The 23,883-nt window shown below is 59.6% G+C and overlaps 42 non-coding genes across 42 annotated transcripts; all 42 read right to left on the bottom strand.

Moving 5' to 3' along the window:
- Positions 1–54: 54 nt before the first annotated feature.
- LOC137520536 (U1 spliceosomal RNA) lies at positions 55–218 on the bottom strand. The gene has a single exon (XR_011021861.1). It is a non-coding gene; the product is annotated as a U1 spliceosomal RNA (small nuclear RNA).
- A 404-nt stretch (positions 219–622) lies between these two features.
- Positions 623–786, bottom strand: LOC137520535 (U1 spliceosomal RNA). The gene has a single exon (XR_011021860.1). It is a non-coding gene; the product is annotated as a U1 spliceosomal RNA (small nuclear RNA).
- A 404-nt stretch (positions 787–1,190) lies between these two features.
- On the bottom strand, positions 1,191–1,354 carry LOC137520129 (U1 spliceosomal RNA). Its single transcript, XR_011021468.1, has one exon. It is a non-coding gene; the product is annotated as a U1 spliceosomal RNA (small nuclear RNA).
- A 404-nt stretch (positions 1,355–1,758) lies between these two features.
- Positions 1,759–1,922, bottom strand: LOC137520008 (U1 spliceosomal RNA). The gene has a single exon (XR_011021375.1). It is a non-coding gene; the product is annotated as a U1 spliceosomal RNA (small nuclear RNA).
- Positions 1,923–2,326: 404 nt separating this feature from the next.
- LOC137520534 (U1 spliceosomal RNA) lies at positions 2,327–2,490 on the bottom strand. The gene has a single exon (XR_011021859.1). It is a non-coding gene; the product is annotated as a U1 spliceosomal RNA (small nuclear RNA).
- Positions 2,491–2,894: 404 nt separating this feature from the next.
- On the bottom strand, positions 2,895–3,058 carry LOC137520533 (U1 spliceosomal RNA). Its single transcript, XR_011021858.1, has one exon. It is a non-coding gene; the product is annotated as a U1 spliceosomal RNA (small nuclear RNA).
- A 404-nt stretch (positions 3,059–3,462) lies between these two features.
- Positions 3,463–3,626, bottom strand: LOC137520532 (U1 spliceosomal RNA). The gene has a single exon (XR_011021857.1). It is a non-coding gene; the product is annotated as a U1 spliceosomal RNA (small nuclear RNA).
- Positions 3,627–4,030: 404 nt separating this feature from the next.
- Positions 4,031–4,194, bottom strand: LOC137520136 (U1 spliceosomal RNA). The gene has a single exon (XR_011021475.1). It is a non-coding gene; the product is annotated as a U1 spliceosomal RNA (small nuclear RNA).
- Positions 4,195–4,598: 404 nt separating this feature from the next.
- LOC137520531 (U1 spliceosomal RNA) lies at positions 4,599–4,762 on the bottom strand. The gene has a single exon (XR_011021856.1). It is a non-coding gene; the product is annotated as a U1 spliceosomal RNA (small nuclear RNA).
- Positions 4,763–5,166: 404 nt separating this feature from the next.
- LOC137520530 (U1 spliceosomal RNA) lies at positions 5,167–5,330 on the bottom strand. Its single transcript, XR_011021855.1, has one exon. It is a non-coding gene; the product is annotated as a U1 spliceosomal RNA (small nuclear RNA).
- A 404-nt stretch (positions 5,331–5,734) lies between these two features.
- Positions 5,735–5,898, bottom strand: LOC137520135 (U1 spliceosomal RNA). Its single transcript, XR_011021474.1, has one exon. It is a non-coding gene; the product is annotated as a U1 spliceosomal RNA (small nuclear RNA).
- A 404-nt stretch (positions 5,899–6,302) lies between these two features.
- On the bottom strand, positions 6,303–6,466 carry LOC137520529 (U1 spliceosomal RNA). The gene has a single exon (XR_011021854.1). It is a non-coding gene; the product is annotated as a U1 spliceosomal RNA (small nuclear RNA).
- Positions 6,467–6,870: 404 nt separating this feature from the next.
- Positions 6,871–7,034, bottom strand: LOC137520527 (U1 spliceosomal RNA). Its single transcript, XR_011021852.1, has one exon. It is a non-coding gene; the product is annotated as a U1 spliceosomal RNA (small nuclear RNA).
- Positions 7,035–7,438: 404 nt separating this feature from the next.
- On the bottom strand, positions 7,439–7,602 carry LOC137520128 (U1 spliceosomal RNA). Its single transcript, XR_011021467.1, has one exon. It is a non-coding gene; the product is annotated as a U1 spliceosomal RNA (small nuclear RNA).
- A 404-nt stretch (positions 7,603–8,006) lies between these two features.
- LOC137520526 (U1 spliceosomal RNA) lies at positions 8,007–8,170 on the bottom strand. The gene has a single exon (XR_011021851.1). It is a non-coding gene; the product is annotated as a U1 spliceosomal RNA (small nuclear RNA).
- A 404-nt stretch (positions 8,171–8,574) lies between these two features.
- LOC137520524 (U1 spliceosomal RNA) lies at positions 8,575–8,738 on the bottom strand. The gene has a single exon (XR_011021850.1). It is a non-coding gene; the product is annotated as a U1 spliceosomal RNA (small nuclear RNA).
- A 404-nt stretch (positions 8,739–9,142) lies between these two features.
- LOC137520523 (U1 spliceosomal RNA) lies at positions 9,143–9,306 on the bottom strand. The gene has a single exon (XR_011021849.1). It is a non-coding gene; the product is annotated as a U1 spliceosomal RNA (small nuclear RNA).
- A 404-nt stretch (positions 9,307–9,710) lies between these two features.
- Positions 9,711–9,874, bottom strand: LOC137520522 (U1 spliceosomal RNA). The gene has a single exon (XR_011021848.1). It is a non-coding gene; the product is annotated as a U1 spliceosomal RNA (small nuclear RNA).
- Positions 9,875–10,278: 404 nt separating this feature from the next.
- LOC137520520 (U1 spliceosomal RNA) lies at positions 10,279–10,442 on the bottom strand. Its single transcript, XR_011021846.1, has one exon. It is a non-coding gene; the product is annotated as a U1 spliceosomal RNA (small nuclear RNA).
- A 404-nt stretch (positions 10,443–10,846) lies between these two features.
- Positions 10,847–11,010, bottom strand: LOC137520519 (U1 spliceosomal RNA). The gene has a single exon (XR_011021845.1). It is a non-coding gene; the product is annotated as a U1 spliceosomal RNA (small nuclear RNA).
- A 404-nt stretch (positions 11,011–11,414) lies between these two features.
- LOC137520134 (U1 spliceosomal RNA) lies at positions 11,415–11,578 on the bottom strand. The gene has a single exon (XR_011021473.1). It is a non-coding gene; the product is annotated as a U1 spliceosomal RNA (small nuclear RNA).
- Positions 11,579–11,982: 404 nt separating this feature from the next.
- LOC137520518 (U1 spliceosomal RNA) lies at positions 11,983–12,146 on the bottom strand. Its single transcript, XR_011021844.1, has one exon. It is a non-coding gene; the product is annotated as a U1 spliceosomal RNA (small nuclear RNA).
- A 404-nt stretch (positions 12,147–12,550) lies between these two features.
- On the bottom strand, positions 12,551–12,714 carry LOC137520517 (U1 spliceosomal RNA). Its single transcript, XR_011021843.1, has one exon. It is a non-coding gene; the product is annotated as a U1 spliceosomal RNA (small nuclear RNA).
- Positions 12,715–13,118: 404 nt separating this feature from the next.
- On the bottom strand, positions 13,119–13,282 carry LOC137520127 (U1 spliceosomal RNA). Its single transcript, XR_011021466.1, has one exon. It is a non-coding gene; the product is annotated as a U1 spliceosomal RNA (small nuclear RNA).
- A 404-nt stretch (positions 13,283–13,686) lies between these two features.
- On the bottom strand, positions 13,687–13,850 carry LOC137520516 (U1 spliceosomal RNA). Its single transcript, XR_011021842.1, has one exon. It is a non-coding gene; the product is annotated as a U1 spliceosomal RNA (small nuclear RNA).
- Positions 13,851–14,254: 404 nt separating this feature from the next.
- On the bottom strand, positions 14,255–14,418 carry LOC137519912 (U1 spliceosomal RNA). Its single transcript, XR_011021280.1, has one exon. It is a non-coding gene; the product is annotated as a U1 spliceosomal RNA (small nuclear RNA).
- Positions 14,419–14,822: 404 nt separating this feature from the next.
- On the bottom strand, positions 14,823–14,986 carry LOC137520514 (U1 spliceosomal RNA). Its single transcript, XR_011021840.1, has one exon. It is a non-coding gene; the product is annotated as a U1 spliceosomal RNA (small nuclear RNA).
- A 404-nt stretch (positions 14,987–15,390) lies between these two features.
- On the bottom strand, positions 15,391–15,554 carry LOC137520513 (U1 spliceosomal RNA). Its single transcript, XR_011021839.1, has one exon. It is a non-coding gene; the product is annotated as a U1 spliceosomal RNA (small nuclear RNA).
- A 404-nt stretch (positions 15,555–15,958) lies between these two features.
- LOC137520512 (U1 spliceosomal RNA) lies at positions 15,959–16,122 on the bottom strand. The gene has a single exon (XR_011021838.1). It is a non-coding gene; the product is annotated as a U1 spliceosomal RNA (small nuclear RNA).
- Positions 16,123–16,526: 404 nt separating this feature from the next.
- LOC137520133 (U1 spliceosomal RNA) lies at positions 16,527–16,690 on the bottom strand. Its single transcript, XR_011021472.1, has one exon. It is a non-coding gene; the product is annotated as a U1 spliceosomal RNA (small nuclear RNA).
- Positions 16,691–17,094: 404 nt separating this feature from the next.
- LOC137520511 (U1 spliceosomal RNA) lies at positions 17,095–17,258 on the bottom strand. Its single transcript, XR_011021837.1, has one exon. It is a non-coding gene; the product is annotated as a U1 spliceosomal RNA (small nuclear RNA).
- A 404-nt stretch (positions 17,259–17,662) lies between these two features.
- Positions 17,663–17,826, bottom strand: LOC137520510 (U1 spliceosomal RNA). The gene has a single exon (XR_011021836.1). It is a non-coding gene; the product is annotated as a U1 spliceosomal RNA (small nuclear RNA).
- Positions 17,827–18,230: 404 nt separating this feature from the next.
- On the bottom strand, positions 18,231–18,394 carry LOC137520126 (U1 spliceosomal RNA). The gene has a single exon (XR_011021465.1). It is a non-coding gene; the product is annotated as a U1 spliceosomal RNA (small nuclear RNA).
- Positions 18,395–18,798: 404 nt separating this feature from the next.
- Positions 18,799–18,962, bottom strand: LOC137520508 (U1 spliceosomal RNA). The gene has a single exon (XR_011021835.1). It is a non-coding gene; the product is annotated as a U1 spliceosomal RNA (small nuclear RNA).
- A 404-nt stretch (positions 18,963–19,366) lies between these two features.
- LOC137520507 (U1 spliceosomal RNA) lies at positions 19,367–19,530 on the bottom strand. Its single transcript, XR_011021834.1, has one exon. It is a non-coding gene; the product is annotated as a U1 spliceosomal RNA (small nuclear RNA).
- Positions 19,531–19,934: 404 nt separating this feature from the next.
- Positions 19,935–20,098, bottom strand: LOC137520506 (U1 spliceosomal RNA). The gene has a single exon (XR_011021833.1). It is a non-coding gene; the product is annotated as a U1 spliceosomal RNA (small nuclear RNA).
- Positions 20,099–20,494: 396 nt separating this feature from the next.
- LOC137520505 (U1 spliceosomal RNA) lies at positions 20,495–20,658 on the bottom strand. The gene has a single exon (XR_011021832.1). It is a non-coding gene; the product is annotated as a U1 spliceosomal RNA (small nuclear RNA).
- A 404-nt stretch (positions 20,659–21,062) lies between these two features.
- On the bottom strand, positions 21,063–21,226 carry LOC137520504 (U1 spliceosomal RNA). The gene has a single exon (XR_011021831.1). It is a non-coding gene; the product is annotated as a U1 spliceosomal RNA (small nuclear RNA).
- A 404-nt stretch (positions 21,227–21,630) lies between these two features.
- LOC137520502 (U1 spliceosomal RNA) lies at positions 21,631–21,794 on the bottom strand. The gene has a single exon (XR_011021829.1). It is a non-coding gene; the product is annotated as a U1 spliceosomal RNA (small nuclear RNA).
- Positions 21,795–22,198: 404 nt separating this feature from the next.
- On the bottom strand, positions 22,199–22,362 carry LOC137520501 (U1 spliceosomal RNA). Its single transcript, XR_011021828.1, has one exon. It is a non-coding gene; the product is annotated as a U1 spliceosomal RNA (small nuclear RNA).
- Positions 22,363–22,766: 404 nt separating this feature from the next.
- On the bottom strand, positions 22,767–22,930 carry LOC137520500 (U1 spliceosomal RNA). Its single transcript, XR_011021827.1, has one exon. It is a non-coding gene; the product is annotated as a U1 spliceosomal RNA (small nuclear RNA).
- A 404-nt stretch (positions 22,931–23,334) lies between these two features.
- LOC137519928 (U1 spliceosomal RNA) lies at positions 23,335–23,498 on the bottom strand. Its single transcript, XR_011021296.1, has one exon. It is a non-coding gene; the product is annotated as a U1 spliceosomal RNA (small nuclear RNA).
- Positions 23,499–23,883: the final 385 nt, after the last annotated feature.

Here is a 23,883-nt window from a genome sequence, read left to right as displayed (position 1 = left end):
AGCCAGCAAGGGATCCTCAGCGGCACGCCTGCTCTGTCGTTAACCGGTGCTCATCAGGGGAAAGCGCGAACGCAGTCCCCCACTACCACAAATTATGCAGTCGAGTTTCCCGCATTTGGGGAAATCGCAGGGGTCAACCTGCCCGGAGTGCAATGGACGGGCCTCACCCTGGGAGAACCACCTTCGTGATCATGGTATCTCCCCTGCCAGGTAAGTATGAGTTGCTCTTGCACGCAGGCAGGCCGCCGTTCGCAGCCCTCGCTGCCCAGCAGGGGGCGACTTTGCGAAGCGCTCGCTCGCTCACTCTCTCCCTTGATCGGCACTGAACGCGGGAAACACAGCCCACGGGAAAGCTCCGCCGCACTTGCCCAGAGCTACAGTTAGCCGCAAACACCAGAAAATGCCATAAACCGGGCACTCGGCCGGAGCGCAGTGAGCCCTGAGGATTTGCATAGAGTGATGATGTCACAGAAGCAGCCACACCCAGCCCCTGTGAAGGATGAAAAAAGCCTTCTCTGTCGCAGTGCAGATAAAGGACCGAGTCCCGCATGCTCTCCCCACTGTCCCCAGCCAGCAAGGGATCCTCAGCGGCACGCCTGCTCTGTCGTTAACCGGTGCTCATCAGGGGAAAGCGCGAACGCAGTCCCCCACTACCACAAATTATGCAGTCGAGTTTCCCGCATTTGGGGAAATCGCAGGGGTCAACCTGCCCGGAGTGCAATGGACGGGCCTCACCCTGGGAGAACCACCTTCGTGATCATGGTATCTCCCCTGCCAGGTAAGTATGAGTTGCTCTTGCACGCAGGCAGGCCGCCGGTTGCAGCCCTCGCTGCCCAGCAGGGGGCGACTTTGCGAAGCGCTCGCTCGCTCACTCTCTCCCTTGATCGGCACTGAACGCGGGAAACACAGCCCACGGGAAAGCTCCGCCGCACTTGCCCAGAGCTACAGTTAGCCGCAAACACCAGAAAATGCCATAAACCGGGCACTCGGCCGGCGCGCAGTGAGCCCTGAGGATTTGCATAGAGTGATGATGTCACAGAAGCAGCCACACCCAGCCCCTGTGAAGGATGAAAAAAGCCTTCTCTGTCGCAGTGCAGATAAAGGACCGAGTCCCGCATGCTCTCCCCACTGTCCCCAGCCAACAAGGGATCCTCAGCGGCACGCCTGCTCTGTCGTTAACCGGTGCTCATCAGGGGAAAGCGCGAACGCAGTCCCCCACTACCACAAATTATGCAGTCGAGTTTCCCGCATTTGGGGAAATCGCAGGGGTCAACCTGCCCGGAGTGCAATGGACAGGCCTCACCCTGGGAGAACCACCTTCGTGATCATGGTATCTCCCCTGCCAGGTAAGTATGAGTTGCTCTTGCACGCAGGCAGGCCGCCGGTTGCAGCCCTCGCTGCCCAGCAGGGGGCGACTTTGCGAAGCGCTCGCTCGCTCACTCTCTCCCTTGATCGGCACTGAACGCGGGAAACACAGCCCACGGGAAAGCTCCGCCGCACTTGCCCAGAGCTACAGTTAGCCGCAAACACCAGAAAATGCCATAAACCGGGCACTCGGCCGGAGCGCAGTGAGCCCTGAGGATTTGCATAGAGTGATGATGTCACAGAAGCAGCCACACCCAGCCCCTGTGAAGGATGAAAAAAGCCTTCTCTGTCGCAGTGCAGATAAAGGACCGAGTCCCGCATGCTCTCCCCACTGTCCCCAGCCAGCAAGGGATCCTCAGCGGCACGCCTGCTCTGTCGTTAACCGGTGCTCATCAGGGGAAAGCGCGAACGCAGTCCCCCACTACCATAAATTATGCAGTCGAGTTTCCCGCATTTGGGGAAATCGCAGGCGTCAACCTGCCCGGAGTGCAATGGACGGGCCTCACCCTGGGAGAACCACCTTCGTGATCATGGTATCTCCCCTGCCAGGTAAGTATGAGTTGCTCTTGCACGCAGGCAGGCCGCCGGTTGCAGCCCTCGCTGCCCAGCAGGGGGCGACTTTGCGAAGCGCTCGCTCGCTCACTCTCTCCCTTGATCGGCACTGAACGCGGGAAACACAGCCCACGGGAAAGCTCCGCCGCACTTGCCCAGAGCTACAGTTAGCCGCAAACACCAGAAAATGCCATAAACCGGGCACTCGGCCGGAGCGCAGTGAGCCCTGAGGATTTGCATAGAGTGATGATGTCACAGAAGCAGCCACACCCAGCCCCTGTGAAGGATGAAAAAAGCCTTCTCTGTCGCAGTGCAGATAAAGGACCGAGTCCCGCATGCTCTCCCCACTGTCCCCAGCCAGCAAGGGATCCTCAGCGGCACGCCTGCTCTGTCGTTAACCGGTGCTCATCAGGGGAAAGCGCGAACGCAGTCCCCCACTACCACAAATTATGCAGTCGAGTTTCCCGCATTTGGGGAAATCGCAGGGGTCAACCTGCCCGGAGTGCAATGGACGGGCCTCACCCTGGGAGAACCACCTTCGTGATCATGGTATCTCCCCTGCCAGGTAAGTATGAGTTGCTCTTGCACGCAGGCAGGCCGCTGGTTGCAGCCCTCGCTGCCCAGCAGGGGGCGACTTTGCGAAGCGCTCGCTCGCTCACTCTCTCCCTTGATCGGCACTGAACGCGGGAAACACAGCCCACGGGAAAGCTCCGCCGCACTTGCCCAGAGCTACAGTTAGCCGCAAACACCAGAAAATGCCATAAACCGGGCACTCGGCCGGAGCGCAGTGAGCCCTGAGGATTTGCATAGAGTGATGATGTCACAGAAGCAGCCACACCCAGCCCCTGTGAAGGATGAAAAAAGCCTTCTCTGTCGCAGTGCAGATAAAGGACCGAGTCCCGCATGCTATCCCCACTGTCCCCAGCCAGCAAGGGACCCTCAGCGGCACGCCTGCTCTGTCGTTAACCGGTGCTCATCAGGGGAAAGCGCGAACGCAGTCCCCCACTACCACAAATTATGCAGTCGAGTTTCCCGCATTTGGGGAAATCGCAGGGGTCAACCTGCCCGGAGTGCAATGGACGGGCCTCACCCTGGGAGAACCACCTTCGTGATCATGGTATCTCCCCTGCCAGGTAAGTATGAGTTGCTCTTGCACGCAGGCAGGCCGCCGGTTGCAGCCCTCGCTGCCCAGCAGGGGGCGACTTTGCGAAGCGCTCGCTCGCTCACTCTCTCCCTTGATCGGCACTGAACGCGGGAAACACAGCCCACGGGAAAGCTCCGCCGCACTTGCCCAGAGCTACAGTTAGCCGCAAACACCAGAAAATGCCATAAACCGGGCACTCGGCCGGAGCGCAGTGAGCCCTGAGGATTTGCATAGAGTGATGATGTCACAGAAGCAGCCACACCCAGCCCCTGTGAAGGATGAAAAAAGCCTTCTCTCTCGCAGTGCAGATAAAGGACCGAGTCCCGCATGCTCTCCCCACTGTCCCCAGCCAGCAAGGGATCCTCAGCGGCACGCCTGCTCTGTCGTTAACCGGTGCTCATCAGGGGAAAGCGCGAACGCAGTCCCCCACTACCACAAATTATGCAGTCGAGTTTCCCGCATTTGGGGAAATCGCAGGGGTCAACCTGCCCGGAGTGCAATGGACGGGCCTCACCCTGGGAGAACCACCTTCGTGATCATGGTATCTCCCCTGCCAGGTAAGTATGAGTTGCTCTTGCACGCAGGCAGGCCGCCGGTTGCAGCCCTCGCTGCCCAGCAGGGGGCGACTTTGCGAAGCGCTCGCTCGCTCACTCTCTCCCTTGATCGGCACTGAACGCGGGAAACACAGCCCACGGGAAAGCTCCGCCGCACTTGCCCAGAGCTACAGTTAGCCGCAAACACCAGAAAATGCCATAAACCGGGCACTCGGCCGGCGCGCAGTGAGCCCTGAGGATTTGCATAGAGTGATGATGTCACAGAAGCAGCCACACCCAGCCCCTGTGAAGGATGAAAAAAGCCTTCTCTGTCGCAGTGCAGATAAAGGACCGAGTCCCGCATGCTCTCCCCACTGTCCCCAGCCAGCAAGGGATCCTCAGCGGCACGCCTGCTCTGTCGTTAACCGGTGCTCATCAGGGGAAAGCGCGAACGCAGTCCCCCACTACCACAAATTATGCAGTCGAGTTTCCCACATTTGGGGAAATCGCAGGGGTCAACCTGCCCGGAGTGCAATGGACGGGCCTCACCCTGGGAGAACCACCTTCGTGATCATGGTATCTCCCCTGCCAGGTAAGTATGAGTTGCTCTTGCACGCAGGCAGGCCGCTGGTTGCAGCCCTCGCTGCCCAGCAGGGGGCGACTTTGCGAAGCGCTCGCTCGCTCACTCTCTCCCTTGATCGGCACTGAACGCGGGAAACACAGCCCACGGGAAAGCTCCGCCGCACTTGCCCAGAGCTACAGTTAGCCGCAAACACCAGAAAATGCCATAAACCGGGCACTCGGCCGGAGCGCAGTGAGCCCTGAGGATTTGCATAGAGTGATGATGTCACAGAAGCAGCCACACCCAGCCCCTGTGAAGGATGAAAAAAGCCTTCTCTGTCGCAGTGCAGATAAAGGACCGAGTCCCGCATGCTATCCCCACTGTCCCCAGCCAGCAAGGGATCCTCAGCGGCACGCCTGCTCTGTCGTTAACCGGTGCTCATCAGGGGAAAGCGCGAACGCAGTCCCCCACTACCACAAATTATGCAGTCGAGTTTCCCGCATTTGGGGAAATCGCAGGGGTCAACCTGCCCGGAGTGCAATGGACGGGCCTCACCCTGGGAGAACCACCTTCGTGATCATGGTATCTCCCCTGCCAGGTAAGTATGAGTTGCTCTTGCACGCAGGCAGGCCGCCGGTTGCAGCCCTCGCTGCCCAGCAGGGGGCGACTTTGCGAAGCGCTCGCTCGCTCACTCTCTCCCTTGATCGGCACTGAACGCGGGAAACACAGCCCACGGGAAAGCTCCGCCGCACTTGCCCAGAGCTACAGTTAGCCGCAAACACCAGAAAATGCCATAAACCGGGCACTCGGCCGGAGCGCAGTGAGCCCTGAGGATTTGCATAGAGTGATGATGTCACAGAAGCAGCCACACCCAGCCCCTGTGAAGGATGAAAAAAGCCTTCTCTGTCGCAGTGCAGATAAAGGACCGAGTCCCGCATGCTCTCCCCACTGTCCCCAGCCAGCAAGGGATCCTCAGCGGCACGCCTGCTCTGTCGTTAACCGGTGCTCATCAGGGGAAAGCGCGAACGCAGTCCCCCACTACCACAAATTATGCAGTCGAGTTTCCCGCATTTGGGGAAATCGCAGGGGTCAACCTGCCCGGAGTGCAATGGACGGGCCTCACCCTGGGAGAACCACCTTCGTGATCATGGTATCTCCCCTGCCAGGTAAGTATGAGTTGCTCTTGCACGCAGGCAGGCCGCCGGTTGCAGCCCTCGCTGCCCAGCAGGGGGCGACTTTGCGAAGCGCTCGCTCGCTCACTCTCTCCCTTGATCGGCACTGAACGCGGGAAACACAGCCCACGGGAAAGCTCCGCCGCACTTGCCCAGAGCTACAGTTAGCCGCAAACACCAGAAAATGCCATAAACCGGGCACTCGGCCGGCGCGCAGTGAGCCCTGAGGATTTGCATAGAGTGATGATGTCACAGAAGCAGCCACACCCAGCCCCTGTGAAGGATGAAAAAAGCCTTCTCTGTCGCAGTGCAGATAAAGGACCGAGTCCCGCATGCTCTCCCCACTGTCCCCAGCCAGCAAGGGATCCTCAGCGGCACGCCTGCTCTGTCGTTAACCGGTGCTCATCAGGGGAAAGCGCGAACGCAGTCCCCCACTACCACAAATTATGCAGTCGAGTTTCCCACATTTGGGGAAATCGCAGGGGTCAACCTGCCCGGAGTGCAATGGACGGGCCTCACCCTGGGAGAACCACCTTCGTGATCATGGTATCTCCCCTGCCAGGTAAGTATGAGTTGCTCTTGCACGCAGGCAGGCCGCTGGTTGCAGCCCTCGCTGCCCAGCAGGGGGCGACTTTGCGAAGCGCTCGCTCGCTCACTCTCTCCCTTGATCGGCACTGAACGCGGGAAACACAGCCCACGGGAAAGCTCCGCCGCACTTGCCCAGAGCTACAGTTAGCCGCAAACACCAGAAAATGCCATAAACCGGGCACTCGGCCGGAGCGCAGTGAGCCCTGAGGATTTGCATAGAGTGATGATGTCACAGAAGCAGCCACACCCAGCCCCTGTGAAGGATGAAAAAAGCCTTCTCTGTCGCAGTGCAGATAAAGGACCGAGTCCCGCATGCTATCCCCACTGTCCCCAGCCAGCAAGGGATCCTCAGCGGCACGCCTGCTCTGTCGTTAACCGGTGCTCATCAGGGGAAAGCGCGAACGCAGTCCCCCACTACCACAAATTATGCAGTCGAGTTTCCCGCATTTGGGGAAATCGCAGGGGTCAACCTGCCCGGAGTGCAATGGACGGGCCTCACCCTGGGAGAACCACCTTCGTGATCATGGTATCTCCCCTGCCAGGTAAGTATGAGTTGCTCTTGCACGCAGGCAGGCCGCCGGTTGCAGCCCTCGCTGCCCAGCAGGGGGCGACTTTGCGAAGCGCTCGCTCGCTCACTCTCTCCCTTGATCGGCACTGAACGCGGGAAACACAGCCCACGGGAAAGCTCCGCCGCACTTGCCCAGAGCTACAGTTAGCCGCAAACACCAGAAAATGCCATAAACCGGGCACTCGGCCGGCGCGCAGTGAGCCCTGAGGATTTGCATAGAGTGATGATGTCACAGAAGCAGCCACACCCAGCCCCTGTGAAGGATGAAAAAAGCCTTCTCTGTCGCAGTGCAGATAAAGGACCGAGTCCCGCATGCTCTCCCCACTGTCCCCAGCCAGCAAGGGATCCTCAGCGGCACGCCTGCTCTGTCGTTAACCGGTGCTCATCAGGGGAAAGCGCGAACGCAGTCCCCCACTACCACAAATTATGCAGTCGAGTTTCCCGCATTTGGGGAAATCGCAGGGGTCAACCTGCCCGGAGTGCAATGGACGGGCCTCACCCTGGGAGAACCACCTTCGTGATCATGGTATCTCCCCTGCCAGGTAAGTATGAGTTGCTCTTGCACGCAGGCAGGCCGCCGGTTGCAGCCCTCGCTGCCCAGCAGGGGGCGACTTTGCGAAGCGCTCGCTCGCTCACTCTCTCCCTTGATCGGCACTGAACGCGGGAAACACAGCCCACGGGAAAGCTCCGCCGCACTTGCCCAGAGCTACAGTTAGCCGCAAACACCAGAAAATGCCATAAACCGGGCACTCGGCCGGAGCGCAGTGAGCCCTGAGGATTTGCATAGAGTGATGATGTCACAGAAGCAGCCACACCCAGCCCCTGTGAAGGATGAAAAAAGCCTTCTCTGTCGCAGTGCAGATAAAGGACCGAGTCCCGCATGCTCTCCCCACTGTCCCCAGCCAGCAAGGGATCCTCAGCGGCACGCCTGCTCTGTCGTTAACCGGTGCTCATCAGGGGAAAGCGCGAACGCAGTCCCCCACTACCACAAATTATGCAGTCGAGTTTCCCGCATTTGGGGAAATCGCAGGGGTCAACCTGCCCGGAGTGCAATGGACAGGCCTCACCCTGGGAGAACCACCTTCGTGATCATGGTATCTCCCCTGCCAGGTAAGTATGAGTTGCTCTTGCACGCAGGCAGGCCGCCGGTTGCAGCCCTCGCTGCCCAGCAGGGGGCGACTTTGCGAAGCGCTCGCTCGCTCACTCTCTCCCTTGATCGGCACTGAACGCGGGAAACACAGCCCACGGGAAAGCTCCGCCGCACTTGCCCAGAGCTACAGTTAGCCGCAAACACCAGAAAATGCCATAAACCGGGCACTCGGCCGGAGCGCAGTGAGCCCTGAGGATTTGCATAGAGTGATGATGTCACAGAAGCAGCCACACCCAGCCCCTGTGAAGGATGAAAAAAGCCTTCTCTGTCGCAGTGCAGATAAAGGACCGAGTCCCGCATGCTCTCCCCACTGTCCCCAGCCAGCAAGGGATCCTCAGCGGCACGCCTGCTCTATCGTTAACCGGTGCTCATCAGGGGAAAGCGCGAACGCAGTCCCCCACTACCACAAATTATGCAGTCGAGTTTCCCGCATTTGGGGAAATCGCAGGGGTCAACCTGCCCGGAGTGCAATGGACGGGCCTCACCCTGGGAGAACCACCTTCGTGATCATGGTATCTCCCCTGCCAGGTAAGTATGAGTTGCTCTTGCACGCAGGCAGGCCGCCGGTTGCAGCCCTCGCTGCCCAGCAGGGGGCGACTTTGCGAAGCGCTCGCTCGCTCACTCTCTCCCTTGATCGGCACTGAACGCGGGAAACACAGCCCACGGGAAAGCTCCGCCGCACTTGCCCAGAGCTACAGTTAGCCGCAAACACCAGAAAATGCCATAAACCGGGCACTCGGCCGGAGCGCAGTGAGCCCTGAGGATTTGCATAGAGTGATGATGTCACAGAAGCAGCCACACCCAGCCCCTGTGAAGGATGAAAAAAGCCTTCTCTGTCGCAGTGCAGATAAAGGACCGAGTCCCGCATGCTCTCCCCACTGTCCCCAGCCAGCAAGGGATCCTCAGCGGCACGCCTGCTCTGTCGTTAACCGGTGCTCATCAGGGGAAAGCGCGAACGCAGTCCCCCACTACCACAAATTATGCAGTCGAGTTTCCCGCATTTGGGGAAATCGCAGGGGTCAACCTGCCCGGAGTGCAATGGACGGGCCTCACCCTGGGAGAACCACCTTCGTGATCATGGTATCTCCCCTGCCAGGTAAGTATGAGTTGCTCTTGCACGCAGGCAGGCCGCCGGTTGCAGCCCTCGCTGCCCAGCAGGGGGCGACTTTGCGAAGCGCTCGCTCGCTCACTCTCTCCCTTGATCGGCACTGAACGCGGGAAACACAGCCCACGGGAAAGCTCCGCCGCACTTGCCCAGAGCTACAGTTAGCCGCAAACACCAGAAAATGCCATAAACCGGGCACTCGGCCGGCGCGCAGTGAGCCCTGAGGATTTGCATAGAGTGATGATGTCACAGAAGCAGCCACACCCAGCCCCTGTGAAGGATGAAAAAAGCCTTCTCTGTCGCAGTGCAGATAAAGGACCGAGTCCCGCATGCTCTCCCCACTGTCCCCAGCCAGCAAGGGATCCTCAGCGGCACGCCTGCTCTGTCGTTAACCGGTGCTCATCAGGGGAAAGCGCGAACGCAGTCCCCCACTACCACAAATTATGCAGTCGAGTTTCCCGCATTTGGGGAAATCGCAGGGGTCAACCTGCCCGGAGTGCAATGGACGGGCCTCACCCTGGGAGAACCACCTTCGTGATCATGGTATCTCCCCTGCCAGGTAAGTATGAGTTGCTCTTGCACGCAGGCAGGCCGCCGGTTGCAGCCCTCGCTGCCCAGCAGGGGGCGACTTTGCGAAGCGCTCGCTCGCTCACTCTCTCCCTTGATCGGCACTGAACGCGGGAAACACAGCCCACGGGAAAGCTCCGCCGCACTTGCCCAGAGCTACAGTTAGCCGCAAACACCAGAAAATGCCATAAACCGGGCACTCGGCCGGAGCGCAGTGAGCCCTGAGGATTTGCATAGAGTGATGATGTCACAGAAGCAGCCACACCCAGCCCCTGTGAAGGATGAAAAAAGCCTTCTCTGTCGCAGTGCAGATAAAGGACCGAGTCCCGCATGCTCTCCCCACTGTCCCCAGCCAGCAAGGGATCCTCAGCGGCACGCCTGCTCTGTCGTTAACCGGTGCTCATCAGGGGAAAGCGCGAACGCAGTCCCCCACTACCACAAATTATGCAGTCGAGTTTCCCGCATTTGGGGAAATCGCAGGGGTCAACCTGCCCGGAGTGCAATGGACGGGCCTCACCCTGGGAGAACCACCTTCGTGATCATGGTATCTCCCCTGCCAGGTAAGTATGAGTTGCTCTTGCACGCAGGCAGGCCGCCGGTTGCAGCCCTCGCTACCCAGCAGGGGGCGACTTTGCGAAGCGCTCGCTCGCTCACTCTCTCCCTTGATCGGCACTGAACGCGGGAAACACAGCCCACGGGAAAGCTCCGCCGCACTTGCCCAGAGCTACAGTTAGCCGCAAACACCAGAAAATGCCATAAACCGGGCACTCGGCCGGAGCGCAGTGAGCCCTGAGGATTTGCATAGAGTGATGATGTCACAGAAGCAGCCACACCCAGCCCCTGTGAAGGATGAAAAAAGCCTTCTCTGTCGCAGTGCAGATAAAGGACCGAGTCCCGCATGCTCTCCCCACTGTCCCCAGCCAGCAAGGGATCCTCAGCGGCACGCCTGCTCTGTCGTTAACCGGTGCTCATCAGGGGAAAGCGCGAACGCAGTCCCCCACTACCACAAATTATGCAGTCGAGTTTCCCGCATTTGGGGAAATCGCAGGGGTCAACCTGCCCGGAGTGCAATGGACGGGCCTCACCCTGGGAGAACCACCTTCGTGATCATGGTATCTCCCCTGCCAGGTAAGTATGAGTTGCTCTTGCACGCAGGCAGGCCGCCGGTTGCAGCCCTCGCTGCCCAGCAGGGGGCGACTTTGCGAAGCGCTCGCTCGCTCACTCTCTCCCTTGATCGGCACTGAACGCGGGAAACACAGCCCACGGGAAAGCTCCGCCGCACTTGCCCAGAGCTACAGTTAGCCGCAAACACCAGAAAATGCCATAAACCGGGCACTCGGCCGGCGAGCAGTGAGCCCTGAGGATTTGCATAGAGTGATGATGTCACAGAAGCAGCCACACCCAGCCCCTGTGAAGGATGAAAAAAGCCTTCTCTGTCGCAGTGCAGATAAAGGACCGAGTCCCGCATGCTCTCCCCACTGTCCCCAGCCAGCAAGGGATCCTCAGCGGCACTCCTGCTCTGTCGTTAACCGGTGCTCATCAGGGGAAAGCGCGAACGCAGTCCCCCACTACCACAAATTATGCAGTCGAGTTTCCCGCATTTGGGGAAATCGCAGGGGTCAACCTGCCCGGAGTGCAATGGACGGGCCTCACCCTGGGAGAACCACCTTCGTGATCATGGTATCTCCCCTGCCAGGTAAGTATGAGTTGCTCTTGCACGCAGGCAGGCCGCCGGTTGCAGCCCTCGCTGCCCAGCAGGGGGCGACTTTGCGAAGCGCTCGCTCGCTCACTCTCTCCCTTGATCGGCACTGAACGCGGGAAACACAGCCCACGGGAAAGCTCCGCCGCACTTGCCCAGAGCTACAGTTAGCCGCAAACACCAGAAAATGCCATAAACCGGGCACTCGGCCGGAGCGCAGTGAGCCCTGAGGATTTGCATAGAGTGATGATGTCACAGAAGCAGCCACACCCAGCCCCTGTGAAGGATGAAAAAAGCCTTCTCTGTCGCAGTGCAGATAAAGGACCGAGTCCCGCATGCTCTCCCCACTGTCCCCAGCCAGCAAGGGATCCTCAGCGGCACGCCTGCTCTGTCGTTAACCGGTGCTCATCAGGGGAAAGCGCGAACGCAGTCCCCCACTACCACAAATTATGCAGTCGAGTTTCCCACATTTGGGGAAATCGCAGGGGTCAACCTGCCCGGAGTGCAATGGACGGGCCTCACCCTGGGAGAACCACCTTCGTGATCATGGTATCTCCCCTGCCAGGTAAGTATGAGTTGCTCTTGCACGCAGGCAGGCCGCTGGTTGCAGCCCTCGCTGCCCAGCAGGGGGCGACTTTGCGAAGCGCTCGCTCGCTCACTCTCTCCCTTGATCGGCACTGAACGCGGGAAACACAGCCCACGGGAAAGCTCCGCCGCACTTGCCCAGAGCTACAGTTAGCCGCAAACACCAGAAAATGCCATAAACCGGGCACTCGGCCGGAGCGCAGTGAGCCCTGAGGATTTGCATAGAGTGATGATGTCACAGAAGCAGCCACACCCAGCCCCTGTGAAGGATGAAAAAAGCCTTCTCTGTCGCAGTGCAGATAAAGGACCGAGTCCCGCATGCTATCCCCACTGTCCCCAGCCAGCAAGGGATCCTCAGCGGCACGCCTGCTCTGTCGTTAACCGGTGCTCATCAGGGGAAAGCGCGAACGCAGTCCCCCACTACCACAAATTATGCAGTCGAGTTTCCCGCATTTGGGGAAATCGCAGGGGTCAACCTGCCCGGAGTGCAATGGACGGGCCTCACCCTGGGAGAACCACCTTCGTGATCATGGTATCTCCCCTGCCAGGTAAGTATGAGTTGCTCTTGCACGCAGGCAGGCCGCCGGTTGCAGCCCTCGCTGCCCAGCAGGGGGCGACTTTGCGAAGCGCTCGCTCGCTCACTCTCTCCCTTGATCGGCACTGAACGCGGGAAACACAGCCCACGGGAAAGCTCCGCCGCACTTGCCCAGAGCTACAGTTAGCCGCAAACACCAGAAAATGCCATAAACCGGGCACTCGGCCGGCGCGCAGTGAGCCCTGAGGATTTGCATAGAGTGATGATGTCACAGAAGCAGCCACACCCAGCCCCTGTGAAGGATGAAAAAAGCCTTCTCTGTCGCAGTGCAGATAAAGGACCGAGTCCCGCATGCTCTCCCCACTGTCCCCAGCCAGCAAGGGATCCTCAGCGGCACGCCTGCTCTGTCGTTAACCGGTGCTCATCAGGGGAAAGCGCGAACGCAGTCCCCCACTACCACAAATTATGCAGTCGAGTTTCCCGCATTTGGGGAAATCGCAGGGGTCAACCTGCCCGGAGTGCAATGGACGGGCCTCACCCTGGGAGAACCACCTTCGTGATCATGGTATCTCCCCTGCCAGGTAAGTATGAGTTGCTCTTGCACGCAGGCAGGCCGCCGGTTGCAGCCCTCGCTGCCCAGCAGGGGGCGACTTTGCGAAGCGCTCGCTCGCTCACTCTCTCCCTTGATCGGCACTGAACGCGGGAAACACAGCCCACGGGAAAGCTCCGCCGCACTTGCCCAGAGCTACAGTTAGCCGCAAACACCAGAAAATGCCATAAACCGGGCACTCGGCCGGAGCGCAGTGAGCCCTGAGGATTTGCATAGAGTGATGATGTCACAGAAGCAGCCACACCCAGCCCCTGTGAAGGATGAAAAAAGCCTTCTCTGTCGCAGTGCAGATAAAGGACCGAGTCCCGCATGCTCTCCCCACTGTCCCCAGCCAGCAAGGGATCCTCAGCGGCACGCCTGCTCTGTCGTTAACCGGTGCTCATCAGGGGAAAGCGCGAACGCAGTCCCCCACTACCACAAATTATGCAGTCGAGTTTCCCGCATTTGGGGAAATCGCAGGGGTCAACCTGCCCGGAGTGCAATGGACAGGCCTCACCCTGGGAGAACCACCTTCGTGATCATGGTATCTCCCCTGCCAGGTAAGTATGAGTTGCTCTTGCACGCAGGCAGGCCGCCGGTTGCAGCCCTCGCTGCCCAGCAGGGGGCGACTTTGCGAAGCGCTCGCTCGCTCACTCTCTCCCTTGATCGGCACTGAACGCGGGAAACACAGCCCACGGGAAAGCTCCGCCGCACTTGCCCAGAGCTACAGTTAGCCGCAAACACCAGAAAATGCCATAAACCGGGCACTCGGCCGGAGCGCAGTGAGCCCTGAGGATTTGCATAGAGTGATGATGTCACAGAAGCAGCCACACCCAGCCCCTGTGAAGGATGAAAAAAGCCTTCTCTGTCGCAGTGCAGATAAAGGACCGAGTCCCGCATGCTCTCCCCACTGTCCCCAGCCAGCAAGGGATCCTCAGCGGCACGCCTGCTCTATCGTTAACCGGTGCTCATCAGGGGAAAGCGCGAACGCAGTCCCCCACTACCACAAATTATGCAGTCGAGTTTCCCGCATTTGGGGAAATCGCAGGGGTCAACCTGCCCGGAGTGCAATGGACGGGCCTCACCCTGGGAGAACCACCTTCGTGATCATGGTATCTCCCCTGCCAGGTAAGTATGAGTTGCTCTTGCACGCAGGCAGGCCGCCGGTTGCAGCCCTCGCTGCCCAGCAGGGGGCGACTTTGCGAAGCGCTCGCTCGCTCACTCTCTCCCTTGATCGGCACTGAACGCGGGAAACACAGCCCACGGGAAAGCTCCGCCGCACTTGCCCAGAGCTACAGTTAGCCGCAAACACCAGAAAATGCCATAAACCGGGCACTCGGCCGGAGCGCAGTGAGCCCTGAGGATTTGCATAGAGTGATGATGTCACAGAAGCAGCCACACCCAGCCCCTGTGAAGGATGAAAAAAGCCTTCTCTGTCGCAGTGCAGATAAAGGACCGAGTCCCGCATGCTCTCCCCACTGTCCCCAGCCAGCAAGGGATCCTCAGCGGCACGCCTGCTCTGTCGTTAACCGGTGCTCATCAGGGGAAAGCGCGAACGCAGTCCCCCACTACCACAAATTATGCAGTCGAGTTTCCCGCATTTGGGGAAATCGCAGGGGTCAACCTGCCCGGAGTGCAATGGACGGGCTTCACCCTGGGAGAACCACCTTCGTGATCATGGTATCTCCCCTGCCAGGTAAGTATGAGTTGCTCTTGCACGCAGGCAGGCCGCCGGTTGCAGCCCTCGCTGCCCAGCAGGGGGCGACTTTGCGAAGCGCTCGCTCGCTCACTCTCTCCCTTGATCGGCACTGAACGCGGGAAACACAGCCCACGGGAAAGCTCCGCCGCACTTGCCCAGAGCTACAGTTAGCCGCAAACACCAGAAAATGCCATAAACCGGGCACTCGGCCGGCGCGCAGTGAGCCCTGAGGATTTGCATAGAGTGATGATGTCACAGAAGCAGCCACACCCAGCCCCTGTGAAGGATGAAAAAAGCCTTCTCTGTCGCAGTGCAGATAAAGGACCGAGTCCCGCATGCTCTCCCCACTGTCCCCAGCCAGCAAGGGATCCTCAGCGGCACGCCTGCTCTGTCGTTAACCGGTGCTCATCAGGGGAAAGCGCGAACGCAGTCCCCCACTACCACAAATTATGCAGTCGAGTTTCCCGCATTTGGGGAAATCGCAGGGGTCAACCTGCCCGGAGTGCAATGGACGGGCCTCACCCTGGGAGAACCACCTTCGTGATCATGGTATCTCCCCTGCCAGGTAAGTATGAGTTGCTCTTGCACGCAGGCAGGCCGCCGGTTGCAGCCCTCGCTGCCCAGCAGGGGGCGACTTTGCGAAGCGCTCGCTCGCTCACTCTCTCCCTTGATCGGCACTGAACGCGGGAAACACAGCCCACGGGAAAGCTCCGCCGCACTTGCCCAGAGCTACAGTTAGCCGCAAACACCAGAAAATGCCATAAACCGGGCACTCGGCCGGAGCGCAGTGAGCCCTGAGGATTTGCATAGAGTGATGATGTCACAGAAGCAGCCACACCCAGCCCCTGTGAAGGATGAAAAAAGCCTTCTCTGTCGCAGTGCAGATAAAGGACCGAGTCCCGCATGCTCTCCCCACTGTCCCCAGCCAGCAAGGGATCCTCAGCGGCACGCCTGCTCTGTCGTTAACCGGTGCTCATCAGGGGAAAGCGCGAACGCAGTCCCCCACTACCACAAATTATGCAGTCGAGTTTCCCGCATTTGGGGAAATCGCAGGGGTCAACCTGCCCGGAGTGCAATGGACGGGCCTCACCCTGGGAGAACCACCTTCGTGATCATGGTATCTCCCCTGCCAGGTAAGTATGAGTTGCTCTTGCACGCAGGCAGGCCGCCGGTTGCAGCCCTCGCTGCCCAGCAGGGGGCGACTTTGCGAAGCGCTCGCTCGCTCACTCTCTCCCTTGATCGGCACTGAACGCGGGAAACACAGCCCACGGGAAAGCTCCGCCGCACTTGCCCAGAGCTACAGTTAGCCGCAAACACCAGAAAATGCCATAAACCGGGCACTCGGCCGGCGAGCAGTGAGCCCTGAGGATTTGCATAGAGTGATGATGTCACAGAAGCAGCCACACCCAGCCCCTGTGAAGGATGAAAAAAGCCTTCTCTGTCGCAGTGCAGATAAAGGACCGAGTCCCGCATGCTCTCCCCACTGTCCCCAGCCAGCAAGGGATCCTCAGCGGCACTCCTGCTCTGTCGTTAACCGGTGCTCATCAGGGGAAAGCGCGAACGCAGTCCCCCACTACCACAAATTATGCAGTCGAGTTTCCCGCATTTGGGGAAATCGCAGGGGTCAACCTGCCCGGAGTGCAATGGACGGGCCTCACCCTGGGAGAACCACCTTCGTGATCATGGTATCTCCCCTGCCAGGTAAGTATGAGTTGCTCTTGCACGCAGGCAGGCCGCCGGTTGCAGCCCTCGCTGCCCAGCAGGGGGCGACTTTGCGAAGCGCTCGCTCGCTCACTCTCTCCCTTGATCGGCACTGAACGCGGGAAACACAGCCCACGGGAAAGCTCCGCCGCACTTGCCCAGAGCTACAGTTAGCCGCAAACACCAGAAAATGCCATAAACCGGGCACTCGGCCGGAGCGCAGTGAGCCCTGAGGATTTGCATAGAGTGATGATGTCACAGAAGCAGCCACACCCAGCCCCTGTGAAGGATGAAAAAAGCCTTCTCTGTCGCAGTGCAGATAAAGGACCGAGTCCCGCATGCTCTCCCCACTGTCCCCAGCCAGCAAGGGATCCTCAGCGGCACGCCTGCTCTGTCGTTAACCGGTGCTCATCAGGGGAAAGCGCGAACGCAGTCCCCCACTACCACAAATTATGCAGTCGAGTTTCCCACATTTGGGGAAATCGCAGGGGTCAACCTGCCCGGAGTGCAATGGACGGGCCTCACCCTGGGAGAACCACCTTCGTGATCATGGTATCTCCCCTGCCAGGTAAGTATGAGTTGCTCTTGCACGCAGGCAGGCCGCTGGTTGCAGCCCTCGCTGCCCAGCAGGGGGCGACTTTGCGAAGCGCTCGCTCGCTCACTCTCTCCCTTGATCGGCACTGAACGGGGGAAACACAGCCCACGGGAAAGCTCCGCCGCACTTGCCCAGAGCTACAGTTAGCCGCAAACACCAGAAAATGCCATAAACCGGGCACTCGGCCGGAGCGCAGTGAGCCCTGAGGATTTGCATAGAGTGATGATGTCACAGAAGCAGCCACACCCAGCCCCTGTGAAGGATGAAAAAAGCCTTCTCTGTCGCAGTGCAGATAAAGGACCGAGTCCCGCATGCTATCCCCACTGTCCCCAGCCAGCAAGGGATCCTCAGCGGCACGCCTGCTCTGTCGTTAACCGGTGCTCATCAGGGGAAAGCGCGAACGCAGTCCCCCACTACCACAAATTATGCAGTCGAGTTTCCCGCATTTGGGGAAATCGCAGGGGTCAACCTGCCCGGAGTGCAATGGACGGGCCTCACCCTGGGAGAACCACCTTCGTGATCATGGTATCTCCCCTGCCAGGTAAGTATGAGTTGCTCTTGCACGCAGGCAGGCCGCCGGTTGCAGCCCTCGCTGCCCAGCAGGGGGCGACTTTGCGAAGCGCTCGCTCGCTCACTCTCTCCCTTGATCGGCACTGAACGCGGGAAACACAGCCCACGGGAAAGCTCCGCCGCACTTGCCCAGAGCTACAGTTAGCCGCAAACACCAGAAAATGCCATAAACCGGGCACTCGGCCGGCGCGCAGTGAGCCCTGAGGATTTGCATAGAGTGATGATGTCACAGAAGCAGCCACACCCAGCCCCTGTGAAGGATGAAAAAAGCCTTCTCTGTCGCAGTGCAGATAAAGGACCGAGTCCCGCATGCTCTCCCCACTGTCCCCAGCCAGCAAGGGATCCTCAGCGGCACGCCTGCTCTGTCGTTAACCGGTGCTCATCAGGGGAAAGCGCGAACGCAGTCCCCCACTACCACAAATTATGCAGTCGAGTTTCCCGCATTTGGGGAAATCGCAGGGGTCAACCTGCCCGGAGTGCAATGGACGGGCCTCACCCTGGGAGAACCACCTTCGTGATCATGGTATCTCCCCTGCCAGGTAAGTATGAGTTGCTCTTGCACGCAGGCAGGCCGCCGGTTGCAGCCCTCGCTGCCCAGCAGGGGGCGACTTTGCGAAGCGCTCGCTCGCTCACTCTCTCCCTTGATCGGCACTGAACGCGGGAAACACAGCCCACGGGAAAGCTCCGCCGCACTTGCCCAGAGCTACAGTTAGCCGCAAACACCAGAAAATGCCATAAACCGGGCACTCGGCCGGAGCGCAGTGAGCCCTGAGGATTTGCATAGAGTGATGATGTCACAGAAGCAGCCACACCCAGCCCCTGTGAAGGATGAAAAAAGCCTTCTCTGTCGCAGTGCAGATAAAGGACCGAGTCCCGCATGCTCTCCCCACTGTCCCCAGCCAGCAAGGGATCCTCAGCGGCACGCCTGCTCTGTCGTTAACCGGTGCTCATCAGGGGAAAGCGCGAACGCAGTCCCCCACTACCACAAATTATGCAGTCGAGTTTCCCGCATTTGGGGAAATCGCAGGGGTCAACCTGCCCGGAGTGCAATGGACAGGCCTCACCCTGGGAGAACCACCTTCGTGATCATGGTATCTCCCCTGCCAGGTAAGTATGAGTTGCTCTTGCACGCAGGCAGGCCGCCGGTTGCAGCCCTCGCTGCCCAGCAGGGGGCGACTTTGCGAAGCGCTCGCTCGCTCACTCTCTCCCTTGATCGGCACTGAACGCGGGAAACACAGCCCACGGGAAAGCTCCGCCGCACTTGCCCAGAGCTACAGTTAGCCGCAAACACCAGAAAATGCCATAAACCGGGCACTCGGCCGGAGCGCAGTGAGCCCTGAGGATTTGCATAGAGTGATGATGTCACAGAAGCAGCCACACCCAGCCCCTGTGAAGGATGAAAAAAGCCTTCTCTGTCGCAGTGCAGATAAAGGACCGAGTCCCGCATGCTCTCCCCACTGTCCCCAGCCAGCAAGGGATCCTCAGCGGCACGCCTGCTCTGTCGTTAACCGGTGCTCATCAGGGGAAAGCGCGAACGCAGTCCCCCACTACCACAAATTATGCAGTCGAGTTTCCCGCATTTGGGGAAATCGCAGGGGTCAACCTGCCCGGAGTGCAATGGACGGGCCTCACCCTGGGAGAACCACCTTCGTGATCATGGTATCTCCCCTGCCAGGTAAGTATGAGTTGCTCTTGCACGCAGGCAGGCCGCCGGTTGCAGCCCTCGCTGCCCAGCAGGGGGCGACTTTGCGAAGCGCTCGCTCGCTCACTCTCTCCCTTGATCGGCACTGAACGCGGGAAACACAGCCCACGGGAAAGCTCCGCCGCACTTGCCCAGAGCTACAGTTAGCCGCAAACACCAGAAAATGCCATAAACCGGGCACTCGGCCGGCGCGCAGTGAGCCCTGAGGATTTGCATAGAGTGATGATGTCACAGAAGCAGCCACACCCAGCCCCTGTGAAGGATGAAAAAAGCCTTCTCTGTCGCAGTGCAGATAAAGGACCGAGTCCCGCATGCTCTCCCCACTGTCCCCAGCCAGCAAGGGATCCTCAGCGGCACGCCTGCTCTGTCGTTAACCGGTGCTCATCAGGGGAAAGCGCGAACGCAGTCCCCCACTACCACAAATTATGCAGTCGAGTTTCCCGCATTTGGGGAAATCGCAGGGGTCAACCTGCCCGGAGTGCAATGGACGGGCCTCACCCTGGGAGAACCACCTTCGTGATCATGGTATCTCCCCTGCCAGGTAAGTATGAGTTGCTCTTGCACGCAGGCAGGCCGCCGGTTGCAGCCCTCGCTGCCCAGCAGGGGGCGACTTTGCGAAGCGCTCGCTCGCTCACTCTCTCCCTTGATCGGCACTGAACGCGGGAAACACAGCCCACGGGAAAGCTCCGCCGCACTTGCCCAGAGCTACAGTTAGCCGCAAACACCAGAAAATGCCATAAACCGGGCACTCGGCCGGAGCGCAGTGAGCCCTGAGGATTTGCATAGAGTGATGATGTCACAGAAGCAGCCACACCCAGCCCCTGTGAAGGATGAAAAAAGCCTTCTCTGTCGCAGTGCAGATAAAGGACCGAGTCCCGCATGCTCTCCCCACTGTCCCAAGCCAGCAAGGGATCCTCAGCGGCATGCCTGCTCTGTCGTTAACCGGTGCTCATCAGGGGAAAGCGCGAACGCAGTCCCCCACTACCACAAATTATGCAGTCGAGTTTCCCGCATTTGGGGAAATCGCAGGGGTCAACCTGCCCGGAGTGCAATGGACGGGCCTCACCCTGGGAGAACCACCTTCGTGATCATGGTATCTCCCCTGCCAGGTAAGTATGAGTTGCTCTTGCACGCAGGCAGGCCGCCGGTTGCAGCCCTCGCTGCCCAGCAGGGGGCGACTTTGCGAAGCGCTCACTCTCTCCCTTGATCGGCACTGAACGCGGGAAACACAGCCCACGGGAAAGCTCCGCCGCACTTGCCCAGAGCTACAGTTAGCCGCAAACACCAGAAAATGCCATAAACCGGGCACTCGGCCGGAGCGCAGTGAGCCCTGAGGATTTGCATAGAGTGATGATGTCACAGAAGCAGCCACACCCAGCCCCTGTGAAGGATGAAAAAAGCCTTCTCTGTCGCAGTGCAGATAAAGGACCGAGTCCCGCATGCTCTCCCCACTGTCCCCAGCCAGCAAGGGATCCTCAGCGGCACGCCTGCTCTGTCGTTAACCGGTGCTCATCAGGGGAAAGCGCGAACGCAGTCCCCCACTACCACAAATTATGCAGTCGAGTTTCCCGCATTTGGGGAAATCGCAGGGGTCAACCTGCCCGGAGTGCAATGGACGGGCCTCACCCTGGGAGAACCACCTTCGTGATCATGGTATCTCCCCTGCCAGGTAAGTATGAGTTGCTCTTGCACGCAGGCAGGCCGCCGGTTGCAGCCCTCGCTGCCCAGCAGGGGGCGACTTTGCGAAGCGCTCGCTCGCTCACTCTCTCCCTTGATCGGCACTGAACGCGGGAAACACAGCCCACGGGAAAGCTCCGCCGCACTTGCCCAGAGCTACAGTTAGCCGCAAACACCAGAAAATGCCATAAACCGGGCACTCGGCCGGCGAGCAGTGAGCCCTGAGGATTTGCATAGAGTGATGATGTCACAGAAGCAGCCACACCCAGCCCCTGTGAAGGATGAAAAAAGCCTTCTCTGTCGCAGTGCAGATAAAGGACCGAGTCCCGCATGCTCTCCCCACTGTCCCCAGCCAGCAAGGGATCCTCAGCGGCACTCCTGCTCTGTCGTTAACCGGTGCTCATCAGGGGAAAGCGCGAACGCAGTCCCCCACTACCACAAATTATGCAGTCGAGTTTCCCGCATTTGGGGAAATCGCAGGGGTCAACCTGCCCGGAGTGCAATGGACGGGCCTCACCCTGGGAGAACCACCTTCGTGATCATGGTATCTCCCCTGCCAGGTAAGTATGAGTTGCTCTTGCACGCAGGCAGGCCGCCGGTTGCAGCCCTCGCTGCCCAGCAGGGGGCGACTTTGCGAAGCGCTCGCTCGCTCACTCTCTCCCTTGATCGGCACTGAACGCGGGAAACACAGCCCACGGGAAAGCTCCGCCGCACTTGCCCAGAGCTACAGTTAGCCGCAAACACCAGAAAATGCCATAAACCGGGCACTCGGCCGGAGCGCAGTGAGCCCTGAGGATTTGCATAGAGTGATGATGTCACAGAAGCAGCCACATCCAGCCCCTGTGAAGGATGAAAAAAGCCTTCTCTGTCGCAGTGCAGATAAAGGACCGAGTCCCGCATGCTCTCCCCACTGTCCCCAGCCAGCAAGGGATCCTCAGCGGCACGCCTGCTCTGTCGTTAACCGGTGCTCATCAGGGGAAAGCGCGAACGCAGTCCCCCACTACCACAAATTATGCAGTCGAGTTTCCCGCATTTGGGGAAATCGCAGGGGTCAACCTGCCCGGAGTGCAATGGACGGGCCTCACCCTGGGAGAACCACCTTCGTGATCATGGTATCTCCCCTGCCAGGTAAGTATGAGTTGCTCTTGCACGCAGGCAGGCCGCCGGTTGCAGCCCTCGCTGCCCAGCAGGGGGCGACTTTGCGAAGCGCTCGCTCGCTCACTCTCTCCCTTGATCGGCACTGAACGCGGGAAACACAGCCCACGGGAAAGCTCCGCCGCACTTGCCCAGAGCTACAGTTAGCCGCAAACACCAGAAAATGCCATAAACCGGGCACTCGGCCGGCGCGCAGTGAGCCCTGAGGATTTGCATAGAGTGATGATGTCACAGAAGCAGCCACACCCAGCCCCTGTGAAGGATGAAAAAAGCCTTCTCTGTCGCAGTGCAGATAAAGGACCGAGTCCCGCATGCTCTCCCCACTGTCCCCAGCCAGCAAGGGATCCTCAGCGGCACGCCTGCTCTGTCGTTAACCGGTGCTCATCAGGGGAAAGCGCGAACGCAGTCCCCCACTACCACAAATTATGCAGTCGAGTTTCCCGCATTTGGGGAAATCGCAGGGGTCAACCTGCCCGGAGTGCAATGGACGGGCCTCACCCTGGGAGAACCACCTTCGTGATCATGGTATCTCCCCTGCCAGGTAAGTATGAGTTGCTCTTGCACGCAGGCAGGCCGCCGGTTGCAGCCCTCGCTGCCCAGCAGGGGGCGACTTTGCGAAGCGCTCGCTCGCTCACTCTCTCCCTTGATCGGCACTGAACGCGGGAAACACAGCCCACGGGAAAGCTCCGCCGCACTTGCCCAGAGCTACAGTTAGCCGCAAACACCAGAAAATGCCATAAACCGGGCACTCGGCCGGAGCGCAGTGAGCCCTGAGGATTTGCATAGAGTGATGATGTCACAGAAGCAGCCACATCCAGCCCCTGTGAAGGATGAAAAAAGCCTTCTCTGTCGCAGTGCAGATAAAGGACCGAGTCCCGCATGCTCTCCCCACTGTCCCCAGCCAGCAAGGGATCCTCAGCGGCACGCCTGCTCTGTCGTTAACCGGTGCTCATCAGGGGAAAGCGCGAACGCAGTCCCCCACTACCACAAATTATGCAGTCGAGTTTCCCGCATTTGGGGAAATCGCAGGGGTCAACCTGCCCGGAGTGCAATGGACGGGCCTCACCCTGGGAGAACCACCTTCGTGATCATGGTATCTCCCCTGCCAGGTAAGTATGAGTTGCTCTTGCACGCAGGCAGGCCGCCGGTTGCAGCCCTCGCTGCCCAGCAGGGGGCGACTTTGCGAAGCGCTCGCTCGCTCACTCTCTCCCTTGATCGGCACTGAACGCGGGAAACACAGCCCACGGGAAAGCTCCGCCGCACTTGCCCAGAGCTACAGTTAGCCGCAAACACCAGAAAATGCCATAAACCGGGCACTCGGCCGGAGCGCAGTGAGCCCTGAGGATTTGCATAGAGTGATGATGTCACAGAAGCAGCCACACCCAGCCCCTGTGAAGGATGAAAAAAGCCTTCTCTGTCGCAGTGCAGATAAAGGACCGAGTCCCGCATGCTCTCCCCACTGTCCCCAGCCAGCAAGGGATCCTCAGCGGCACGCCTGCTCTGTCGTTAACCGGTGCTCATCAGGGGAAAGCGCGAACGCAGTCCCCCACTACCACAAATTATGCAGTCGAGTTTCCCGCATTTGGGGAAATCGCAGGGGTCAACCTGCCCGGAGTGCAATGGACGGGCCTCACCCTGGGAGAACCACCTTCGTGATCATGATATCTCCCCTGCCAGGTAAGTATGAGTTGCTCTTGCATGCAGGCAGGCCGCCGGTTGCAGCCCTCGCTGCCCAGCAGGGGGCGACTTTGCGAAGCGCTCGCTCGCTCACTCTCTCCCTTGATCGGCACTGAACGCGGGAAACACAGCCCACGGGAAAGCTCCGCCGCACTTGCCCAGAGCTACAGTTAGCCGCAAACACCAGAAAATGCCATAAACCGGGCACTCGGCCGGAGCGCAGTGAGCCCTGAGGATTTGCATAGAGTGATGATGTCACAGAAGCAGCCACACCCAGCCCCTGTGAAGGATGAAAAAAGCCTTCTCTGTCGCAGTGCAGATAAAGGACCGAGTCCCGCATGCTCTCCCCACTGTCCCCAGCCAGCAAGGGATCCTCAGCGGCACGCCTGCTCT

This window comes from Hyperolius riggenbachi, chromosome 5, assembly GCF_040937935.1.
Source record: "Hyperolius riggenbachi isolate aHypRig1 chromosome 5, aHypRig1.pri, whole genome shotgun sequence".
Classification (NCBI taxonomy): Eukaryota; Metazoa; Chordata; class Amphibia; order Anura; family Hyperoliidae; genus Hyperolius; species Hyperolius riggenbachi.
Note: the sequence above shows the minus strand (reverse complement) of the source record. Positions and strands in the feature narration are given on the sequence as shown.